Below are 14,668 nucleotides of genomic sequence, written 5' to 3' on the forward strand. Positions count from 1 at the left end.
GACATGACTACATATAACAGACATCACTAGAGAGAACAGACATCACTAGAGAGATCAGACATCACTAGAGAGAACAGACATCACTAGAGAGAACAGACATCACTACATATAACAGACATCACTAGAGAGAACAGACATCACTACATATAACAGACATCACTACATATAACAGACATCACTACATTTAACAGACATCACTAGAGAGAACAGACATCACTAGAGAGATCAGACATCACTAGAGAGAACAGACATCACTAGAGAAAACAGACATCACTAGAGAGAACAGACATCACTACATATAACAGACATCACTACATATAACAGACATCACTAGAGAGAACAGACATCACTAGAGAGATCAGACATCACTAGAGAGAACAGACATCACTAGAGAAAACAGACATCACTAGAGAGAACAGACATCACTACATATAACAGAAATCACTACATATAACAGACATCACTACATATAACAGACATCACTAGAAAGATCAGACATCACTACATATAGCAGACATCACTACATATAACAGACATAACAACATATAACAGACATAACTACATATAACAGACATCACTAGAGAGATCAGACATCACTAGAGAGAACAGACATCACTAGAGAGAACAGACATCACTAAAGAGAACAGACATCACTAGAGAGAACAGACATCACTACATATAACAGACATGACTACATATAACAGACATCACTAGAGAGAACAGACATCACTAGAGAGATCAGACATCACTAGAGAGAACAGACATCACTAGAGAGATCAGACATCACTACATATAACAGACATCACTAGAGAGAACAGACATCACTACATATAACAGACATCACTACAGAGAACAGACATCACTACATATAACAGACATCACTACAGAGAACAGACATCACTAGAGAGAACAGACTTCACTAGAGAGAACAGACATCACTAGAGAGAACAGACATCACTACATATAACAGACATCACTAGAGACAACAGACATCACTACATATAACAGACATCACTACATATAACAGACATCACTAGAGAGAACAGACATCACTAGAGAGAACAGACATCACTACATGTAACAGACACCACTAGAGAGAATAGACATCACTACATATAACAGACATCACTACATATAACAGACATCACTACATATAACAGATATCACTACATATAACAGACATCACTAGAGAGAACAGACATCACTAGAGAACAGACATCACTACATATAACAGACATCACTAGAGAGAACAGACATCACTACATATAACAGACATCACTACATATAACAGACAACACTACATATAACACACATCACTAGAGAGATCAGACATCACTACATATAACAGACATCACTAGAGAGAACAGACATCACTACATATAGCAGACATCACTACATATAACAGACATAACAACATATAACAGACATAACTACATATAACAGACATCACTAGAGAGAACAGACATCACTAGAGAGAACAGACATCACTAGAGAGAACAGACATCACTACATATAACAGACATCACTACATATAACAGATATCACTAGAGAGAACAGACATCACTAGAGAGAACAGACATCACTAGAGAGATCAGACATCACTAAAGAGAACAGACATCACTAGAGAGAACAGACATCACTACATATAACAGACACCACTAGAGAGAACAGACATCACTAGAGAGAACAGACATCACTACATATAACAGACATGACTACATATAACAGACATCACTAGAGAGAACAGACATCACTAGAGAGATCAGACATCACTAGAGAGAACAGACATCACTAGAGAGAACAGACATCACTACATATAACAGACATCACTAGAGAGAACAGACATCACTACATATAACAGACATCACTACATATAACAGACATCACTACATTTAACAGACATCACTAGAGAGAACAGACATCACTAGAGAGATCAGACATCACTAGAGAGAACAGACATCACTAGAGAAAACAGACATCACTAGAGAGAACAGACATCACTACATATAACAGACATCACTACATATAACAGACATCACTAGAGAGAACAGACATCACTAGAGAGATCAGACATCACTAGAGAGAACAGACATCACTAGAGAAAACAGACATCACTAGAGAGAACAGACATCACTACATATAACAGAAATCACTACATATAACAGACATCACTACATATAACAGACATCACTAGAAAGATCAGACATCACTACATATAGCAGACATCACTACATATAACAGACATAACAACATATAACAGACATAACTACATATAACAGACATCACTAGAGAGATCAGACATCACTAGAGAGAACAGACATCACTAGAGAGAACAGACATCACTAAAGAGAACAGACATCACTAGAGAGAACAGACATCACTACATATAACAGACATGACTACATATAACAGACATCACTAGAGAGAACAGACATCACTAGAGAGATCAGACATCACTAGAGAGAACAGACATCACTAGAGAGATCAGACATCACTACATATAACAGACATCACTAGAGAGAACAGACATCACTACATATAACAGACATCACTACAGAGAACAGACATCACTACATATAACAGACATCACTACAGAGAACAGACATCACTAGAGAGAACAGACTTCACTAGAGAGAACAGACATCACTAGAGAGAACAGACATCACTACATATAACAGACATCACTAGAGACAACAGACATCACTACATATAACAGACATCACTACATATAACAGACATCACTAGAGAGAACAGACATCACTAGAGAGAACAGACATCACTACATGTAACAGACACCACTAGAGAGAATAGACATCACTACATATAACAGACATCACTACATATAACAGACATCACTAGAGAGAACAGACTTCACTAGAGAGAACAGACATAACAACATATAACAGACATCACTAGAGAGAACAGACATCACTACATATAGCAGACATCACTAGAGAGAACAGACATCACTACATATAACAGACATCACTACAGAGAACAGACATCACTACATATAACAGACATCACTACATATAACAGACATCACTACATATAACAGACATCACTAGAGAGAACAGACATCACTAGAGAGAACAGACATCACTACATATAACAGACATCACTACATATAACAGATATCACTACATATAACAGACATCACTAGAGAGAACAGACATCACTAGAGAACAGACATCACTACATATAACAGACATCACTAGAGAGAACAGACATCACTACATATAACAGACATCACTACATATAACAGACATCACTACATATAACAGATATCACTACATATAACAGACATCACTAGAGAGAACAGACATCACTAGAGAGAACAGACATCACTACATATAACAGACATCACTACATATAACAGATATCACTACATATAACAGACATCACTAGAGAGAACAGACATCACTAGAGAACAGACATCACTACATATAACAGACATCACTAGAGAGAACAGACATCACTACATATAACAGACATCACTACATATAACAGACATCACTACATATAACAGACATCACTAGAGAGAACAGACATCACTAGAGAGAACAGACATCACTACATATAACAGACACCACTAGAGAGAACAGACATCACTACACATAACAGACATCACTACATATAACAGACATCACTAGAGAGAACAGACATCACTAGAGAGAACAGACATCACTACATATAACAGACATCACTACATATAACAGACATCACTAGAGAGAACAGACATCACTAGAGAGAACAGACATCACTACATATAACAGACATCACTACACATAACAGACATCACTAGAGAGAACAGACATCACTACACATAACAGACATCACTACATATAACAGACATCACTAGAGAGAACAGACATCACTAGAGAGAACAGACATCACTACATATAACAGACATCACTGGAGAGAAGAGACATCACTACATTTAACAGACATCACTACAGAGAACAGACATCATTAGAGAGAACAGACATCACTAGAGAGAACAGACATCACTAGAGAGAACAGACATCACTACATTTTACAGACAGCACTACATATAACAGACATAACTACAGAAAACAGACATCACAAGAGAGATCAGACATCACTAGAGAGATCAGACATCACTAGAGAGAACAGACATCACTAGAGAGAACCGACATCACTAAAGAGAACAGACATCACTAGAGAGAACAGACATAACTACATATAACATATATCACTAGAGAACAGACATAACTACATATAACAGACATCACTACATATAACAGACATCACTAGAGAGAACAGACATCACTAGAGAGATCAGACATCACTAGAGAGAACAGACATCACTAGAGAGAACAGACATCACTAGAGAGAACAGACATCACTACATATAACAGAAATCACTACATATAACAGATATCACTACATATAACAGACATCACTAGAAAGATCAGACATCACTACATATAACAGATATCACTACATATAGCAGACATCACTACATATAACAGACATAACAACATATAACAGACATAACTACATATAACAGACATCACTAGAGAGAACAGACATCACTAGAGATATCAGACATCACTAGAGAGAACAGACATCACTAGAGAGAACAGACATCACTAGAGAACAGACATCACTAGAGAGAACAGACATCACTACATATAACAGACATGACTACATATAACAGACATCACTAGAGAGAACAGACATCAATAGAGAGATCAGACATCACTACATATAACAGACATCACTACAGAGAACAGACATCACTACAGAGAACAGACATCACTAGGGAGAACAGACATCACTAGAGAGAACAGACATCACTACATATAACATATATCACTAGAGAGAACAGACATCACTACATATAACAGACATCACTACATATAACAGACATCACTAGAGAGAACAGACATCACTAGAGAGAACAGACATCACTACATATAACAGACACCACTAGAGAGAACAGACATCACTACATATAACAGACATCACTAGAGAGAACAGACATCACTACATATAACAGACATCACTAGAGAGAACAGACATCACTACATATAACAGACATCACTAGAGAGAACAGACATCACTAGAGAGAACAGACATTACTACATATAACAGACATCACTACATATAACAGATATCACTACATATAACAGACATCACTAGAGAGAACAGACTTCACTACATATAACAGACATCACTAGAGAGAACAGACATCACTAGAGAGCACAGACATTACTACATATAACAGACATGACTACATATAACAGACATCACTAGAGAGAACAGACATCAATAGAGAGATCAGACATCACTACATATAACAGATATCACTACATATAACAGACATCACTAGAGAGAACAGACATCACTAGAGAACAGACATCACTACATATAACAGACATCACTAGAGAGAACAGACATCACTACATATAACAGACATCACTACATATAACAGACTTCACTAGAGAGATCAGACATCACTACATATAACAGACATCACTACATAAACAGACATCACTACAGAGAACAGACATCACTACATATAACAGACATCACTAGAGAGAACAGACATCACTAGAGAGAACAGACATCACTACACATAACAGACATCACTAGAGAGAACAGACATCACTAGAGAGAACAGACATCACTAGAGAGAACAGACATCACTAGAGAGAACAGATATCACTACATATAATAGACATCACTAGAGAGAACAGACATCACTAGAGAGAACAGACATCACTAGAGAGAACAGACATCACTACATATAACAGACATCACTGGAGAGAACAGACATCTCTACATATAACAGACATCACTACAGAGAACAGACATCACTACATATAACAGACATCATTAGAGAGAACAGACGTCACTAGAGAGAACAGACATCACTAGAGAGAACAGACAGCACTACATATAACAGACATAACTACAGAAAACAGACATCACAAGAGAGATCAGACATCACTAGAGAGATCAGACATCCCCAGAGAGATCAGACATCACCACAGAGAACAGACATCACCACAGAGAACAGATATCACTACAGAAAACAGACATCACTAGAGAGATCAGACATCACTAGAGAGATCAGACATCACTCGAGAGATCAGACATCACCACAGAGAACAGACATCATTACAGAGAACAGACATCACTACATATAACAGACATCACTAGAGAACAGACATCATTAGAGAACAGACATCACTAGAGAGAACAGACATCACTAGAGAGAACAGACATCACTACAGAGAACAGACATCACTACAGAGAACATACATCACTAGAGAGATCAGACATCACTAGAGAGATCAGACATCACTAGAGAGATCAGACATCACTAGAGAGATCAGACATCACCACAGAGAACAGACATCACTACATATAACAGACATCACTAGAGAGAACAGACATCACTACATATAACAGACATCACTACATATAACAGACATCACTAGAGAGAACAGACATCACTAGAGAGAACAGACATCACTACATGTAACAGACACCACTAGAGAGAATAGACATCACTACATATAACAGACATCACTACATATAACAGACATCACTAGAGAGAACAGACTTCACTAGAGAGAACAGACATAACAACATATAACAGACATCACTAGAGAGAACAGACATCACTACATATAGCAGACATCACTAGAGAGAACAGACATCACTACATATAACAGACATCACTACAGAGAACAGACATCACTACATATAACAGACATCACTACATATAACAGACATCACTACATATAACAGACATTACTAGAGAGAACAGACATCACTAGAGAGAACAGACATCACTAGAGAGAACAGACATCACTACATATAACAGACATCACTACATATAACAGATATCACTACATATAACAGACATCACTAGAGAGAACAGACATCACTAGAGAGAACAGACATCACTACATATAACAGACATCACTACATATAACAGATATCACTACATATAACAGACATCACTAGAGAGAACAGACATCACTAGAGAACAGACATCACTACATATAACAGACATCACTAGAGAGAACAGACATCACTACATATAACAGACATCACTACATATAACAGACATCACTACATATAACAGACATCACTAGAGAGAACAGACATCACTAGAGAGAACAGACATCACTACACATAACAGACATCACTAGAGAGAACAGACATCACTACACATAACAGACATCACTACATATAACAGACATCACTAGAGAGAACAGACATCACTAGAGAGAACAGACATCACTACATATAACAGACATCACCTGAGAGAAGAGACATCACTACATTTAACAGACATCACTACAGAGAACAGACATCATTAGAGAGAACAGACATCACTAGAGAGAACAGACATCACTAGAGAGAACAGACATCACTACATTTTACAGACATAACTACAGAAAACAGACATCACAAGAGAGATCAGACATCACTAGAGAGATCAGACATCACTAGAGAGATCAGACATCACTAGAGAGATCAGACATCACCACAGAGAACAGACATCACTACATATAACAGACATCACTAGAGAGAACAGACATCACTACATATAACAGACATCACTACATATAACAGACATCACTAGAGAGAACAGACATCACTAGAGAGAACAGACATCACTACATGTAACAGACACCACTAGAGAGAATAGACATCACTACATATAACAGACATCACTACATATAACAGACATCACTAGAGAGAACAGACTTCACTAGAGAGAACAGACATAACAACATATAACAGACATCACTAGAGAGAACAGACATCACTACATATAGCAGACATCACTAGAGAGAACAGACATCACTACATATAACAGACATCACTAAAGAGAACAGACATCACTACATATAACAGACATCACTACATATAACAGACATCACAACATATAACAGACATTACTAGAGAGAACAGACATCACTAGAGAGAACAGACATCACTAGAGAGAACAGACATAACTACATATAACAGACATCACTACATATAACAGATATCACTACATATAACAGACATCACTAGAGAGAACAGACATCACTAGAGAGAACAGACATCACTACATATAACAGATATCACTACATATAACAGACATCACTAGAGAGAACAGACATCACTAGAGAGAACAGACATCACTACATATAACAGACATCACTACATATAACAGATATCACTACATATAACAGACATCACTAGAGAGAACAGACATCACTAGAGAGAACAGACATCACTACATATAACAGACATCACTACATATAACAGACATCACTAGAGAGAACAGACATCACTAGAGAACAGACATCACTACATATAACAGACATCACTAGAGAGAACAGACATCACTAGAGAGAACAGACATCACTACATATAACAGACATCACTACATATAACAGACATCACTAGAGAGAACAGACATCACTAGAGAACAGACATCACTACATATAACAGACATCACTAGAGAGAACAGACATCACTACATATAACAGACATCACTACATATAACAGACATCACTACATATAACAGACATCACTAGAGAGAACAGACATCACTAGAGAGAACAGACATCACTACACATAACAGACATCACTAGAGAGAACAGACATCACTACACATAACAGACATCACTACATATAACAGACATCACTAGAGAGAACAGACATCACTAGAGAGAACAGACATCACTACATATAACAGACATCACTACATATAACAGACATCACTAGAGAGAACAGACATCACTAGAGAACAGACATCACTACATATAACAGACATCACTAGAGAGAACAGACATCACTACATATAACAGACATCACTACATATAACAGACATCACTACATATAACAGACATCACTAGAGAGAACAGACATCACTAGAGAGAACAGACATCACTACACATAACAGACATCACTAGAGAGAACAGACATCACTACACATAACAGACATCACTACATATAACAGACATCACTAGAGAGAACAGACATCACTAGAGAGAACAGACATCACTACACATAACAGACATCACTAGAGAGAACAGACATCACTACACATAACAGACATCACTACATATAACAGACATCACTAGAGAGAACAGACATCACTAGAGAGAACAGACATCACTACATATAACAGACATCACTGGAGAGAAGAGACATCACTACATTTAACAGACATCACTACAGAGAACAGACATCATTAGAGAGAACAGACATCACTAGAGAGAACAGACATCACTAGAGAGAACAGACATCACTACATTTTACAGACATAACTACAGAAAACAGACATCACAAGAGAGATCAGACATCACTAGAGAGATCAGACATCACTAGAGAGAACAGACATCACTAGAGAGAACAGACATCACTACATATAACAGACATCACTACATATAACAGACATCACTACATATAACAGACATCACTAGAGAGAACAGACATCACTAGAGAGAACAGACATCACTACACATAACAGACATCACTAGAGAGAACAGACATCACTACACATAACAGACATCACTACATATAACAGACATCACTAGAGAGAACAGACATCACTAGAGAGAACAGACATCACTACATATAACAGACATCACCTGAGAGAAGAGACATCACTACATTTAACAGACATCACTACAGAGAACAGACATCATTAGAGAGAACAGACATCACTAGAGAGAACAGACATCACTAGAGAGAACAGACATCACTACATTTTACAGACATAACTACAGAAAACAGACATCACAAGAGAGATCAGACATCACTAGAGAGATCAGACATCACTAGAGAGATCAGACATCACTAGAGAGATCAGACATCACCACAGAGAACAGACATCACTACATATAACAGACATCACTAGAGAGAACAGACATCACTACATATAACAGACATCACTACATATAACAGACATCACTAGAGAGAACAGACATCACTAGAGAGAACAGACATCACTACATGTAACAGACACCACTAGAGAGAATAGACATCACTACATATAACAGACATCACTACATATAACAGACATCACTAGAGAGAACAGACTTCACTAGAGAGAACAGACATAACAACATATAACAGACATCACTAGAGAGAACAGACATCACTACATATAGCAGACATCACTAGAGAGAACAGACATCACTACATATAACAGACATCACTACAGAGAACAGACATCACTACATATAACAGACATCACTACATATAACAGACATCACTACATATAACAGACATTACTAGAGAGAACAGACATCACTAGAGAGAACAGACATCACTAGAGAGAACAGACATAACTACATATAACAGACATCACTACATATAACAGATATCACTACATATAACAGACATCACTAGAGAGAACAGACATCACTAGAGAGAACAGACATCACTACATATAACAGATATCACTACATATAACAGACATCACTAGAGAGAACAGACATCACTAGAGAGAACAGACATCACTACATATAACAGACATCACTACATATAACAGATATCACTACATATAACAGACATCACTAGAGAGAACAGACATCACTAGAGAGAACAGACATCACTACATATAACAGACATCACTACATATAACAGACATCACTAGAGAGAACAGACATCACTAGAGAACAGACATCACTACATATAACAGACATCACTAGAGAGAACAGACATCACTAGAGAGAACAGACATCACTACATATAACAGACATCACTACATATAACAGACATCACTAGAGAGAACAGACATCACTAGAGAACAGACATCACTACATATAACAGACATCACTAGAGAGAACAGACATCACTACATATAACAGACATCACTACATATAACAGACATCACTACATATAACAGACATCACTAGAGAGAACAGACATCACTAGAGAGAACAGACATCACTACACATAACAGACATCACTAGAGAGAACAGACATCACTACACATAACAGACATCACTACATATAACAGACATCACTAGAGAGAACAGACATCACTAGAGAGAACAGACATCACTACATATAACAGACATCACTACATATAACAGACATCACTAGAGAGAACAGACATCACTAGAGAACAGACATCACTACATATAACAGACATCACTAGAGAGAACAGACATCACTACATATAACAGACATCACTACATATAACAGACATCACTACATATAACAGACATCACTAGAGAGAACAGACATCACTAGAGAGAACAGACATCACTACACATAACAGACATCACTAGAGAGAACAGACATCACTACACATAACAGACATCACTACATATAACAGACATCACTAGAGAGAACAGACATCACTAGAGAGAACAGACATCACTACACATAACAGACATCACTAGAGAGAACAGACATCACTACACATAACAGACATCACTACATATAACAGACATCACTAGAGAGAACAGACATCACTAGAGAGAACAGACATCACTACATATAACAGACATCACTGGAGAGAAGAGACATCACTACATTTAACAGACATCACTACAGAGAACAGACATCATTAGAGAGAACAGACATCACTAGAGAGAACAGACATCACTAGAGAGAACAGACATCACTACATTTTACAGACATAACTACAGAAAACAGACATCACAAGAGAGATCAGACATCACTAGAGAGATCAGACATCACTAGAGAGAACAGACATCACTAGAGAGAACAGACGTCACTAGAGAGAACAGACATCACTAGAGAGAACAGACAGCACTACATATAACAGACATAACTACAGAAAACAGACATCACAAGAGAGATCAGACATCACTAGAGAGATCAGACATCACTAGAGAGAACAGACATCACTAGAGAGAACAGACATCACTAAAGAGAACAGACATCACTAGAGAGAACAGACATAACTACATATAACATATATCACTAGAGAACAGACATAACTACATATAACAGACATCACTACATATAACAGACATCACTAGAGAGAACAGACATCACTAGAGAGATCAGACATCACTAGAGAGAACAGACATCACTAGAGAGAACAGACATCACTAGAGAGAACAGACATCACTACATATAACAGAAATCACTACATATAACAGATATCACTACATATAACAGACATCACTAGAAAGATCAGACATCACTACATATAGCAGACATCACTACATATAACAGACATAACAACATATAACAGACATAACTACATATAACAGACATCACTAGAGAGAACAGACATCACTAGAGATATCAGACATCACTAGAGAGAACAGACATCACTAGAGAGAACAGACATCACTAGAGAACAGACATCACTAGAGAGAACAGACATCACTACATATAACAGACATGACTACATATAACAGACATCACTAGAGAGAACAGACATCAATAGAGAGATCAGACATCACTACATATAACAGACATCACTACAGAGAACAGACATCACTACAGAGAACAGACATCACTAGGGAGAACAGACATCACTAGAGAGAACAGACATCACTACATATAACATATATCACTAGAGAGAACAGACATCACTACATATAACAGACATCACTACATATAACAGACATCACTAGAGAGAACAGACATCACTAGAGAGAACAGACATCACTACATATAACAGACACCACTAGAGAGAACAGACATCACTACATATAACAGACATCACTAGAGAGAACAGACATCACTACATATAACAGACATCACTAGAGAGAACAGACATCACTACATATAACAGACATCACTAGAGAGAACAGACATCACTAGAGAGAACAGACATTACTACATATAACAGACATCACTACATATAACAGATATCACTACATATAACAGACATCACTAGAGAGAACAGACATCACTAGAGAACAGACATCACTACATATAACAGACATCACTAGAGAGAACAGACATCACTAGAGAGCACAGACATTACTACATATAACAGACATCACTACATATAACAGATATCACTACATATAACAGACATCACTAGAGAGAACAGACATCACTAGAGAACAGACATCACTACATATAACAGACATCACTAGAGAGAACAGACATCACTACATATAACAGACATCACTACATATAACAGACTTCACTAGAGAGATCAGACATCACTACATATAACAGACATCACTACATAAACAGACATCACTACAGAGAACAGACATCACTAGAGAGAACAGACATCACTAGAGAGAACAGACATCACTACACATAACAGACATCACTAGAGAGAACAGACATCACTAGAGAGAACAGACATCACTAGAGAGAACAGACATCACTAGAGAGAACAGATATCACTACATATAATAGACATCACTAGAGAGAACAGACATCACTAGAGAGAACAGACATCACTAGAGAGAACAGACATCACTACATATAACAGACATCACTAGAGAGAACAGACATCTCTACATATAACAGACATCACTACAGAGAACAGACATCACTACATATAACAGACATCATTAGAGAGAACAGACGTCACTAGAGAGAACAGACATCACTAGAGAGAACAGACAGCACTACATATAACAGACATAACTACAGAAAACAGACATCACAAGAGAGATCAGACATCACTAGAGAGATCAGACATCCCCAGAGAGATCAGACATCACCACAGAGAACAGACATCACCACAGAGAACAGATATCACTACAGAAAACAGACATCACTAGAGAGATCAGACATCACTAGAGAGATCAGACATCACTCGAGAGATCAGACATCACCACAGAGAACAGACATCATTACAGAGAACAGACATCACTACATATAACAGACATCACTAGAGAACAGACATCATTAGAGAACAGACATCACTAGAGAGAACAGACATCACTAGAGAGAACAGACATCACTACAGAGAACAGACATCACTACAGAGAACATACATCACTAGAGAGATCAGACATCACTAGAGAGATCAGACATCACTAGAGAGATCAGACATCACTAGAGAGATCAGACATCACCACAGAGAACAGACATCACTACAGAGACCAGACATCACTAGAGAGATCAGACATCACTATAGAGATCAGACATCACTAGAGAGATCAGACATCACCGCAGAGAACAGACAACTCCGCAGAGAACAGACATCACCACAGAGAACAGACATCACTACAGAGAACAGACATCACAAGAGAGATCAGACATCACTAGAGAGATCAGACATCACTACAGAGATCAGACATCACTAGAGAGATCAGACATCACCACAGAGAACAGACATCACTACAGAGACCAGACATCACTAGAGAGATCAGACATCACTATAGAGATCAGACATCACTAGAGAGATCAGACATCACCGCAGAGAACAGACAACTCCGCAGAGAACAGACATCACCACAGAGAACAGACATCACTACAGAGAACAGACATCACAAGAGAGATCAGACATCACTAGAGAGATCAGACATCACTACAGAGATCAGACATCACTCGATAGATCAGACATCACTACAGAGAACAGACATCACAAGAGAGATCAGACATCACTAGAGAGATCAGACATCACTACAGAGATCAGACATCACTACAGAGAACAGACATCACAAGAGAGATCAGACATCACTCGAGAGATCAGACATCACTACAGAGAACAGACATC

General features: G+C 37.6%; 1 protein-coding gene across 6 annotated transcripts in view; it reads right to left on the minus strand.

Annotated features, from left to right (window-relative positions):
- Positions 1-14,668, minus strand: part of LOC139536278 (potassium voltage-gated channel subfamily KQT member 2-like) — an 80,350-nt gene that overhangs the window by 13,290 nt on the left and 52,392 nt on the right. The gene's annotated exons all lie outside the window — the stretch shown is intronic.

This window comes from Salvelinus alpinus, chromosome 12 (genome assembly GCF_045679555.1).
Source record: "Salvelinus alpinus chromosome 12, SLU_Salpinus.1, whole genome shotgun sequence".
Taxonomy (NCBI): Eukaryota; Metazoa; Chordata; class Actinopteri; order Salmoniformes; family Salmonidae; genus Salvelinus; species Salvelinus alpinus.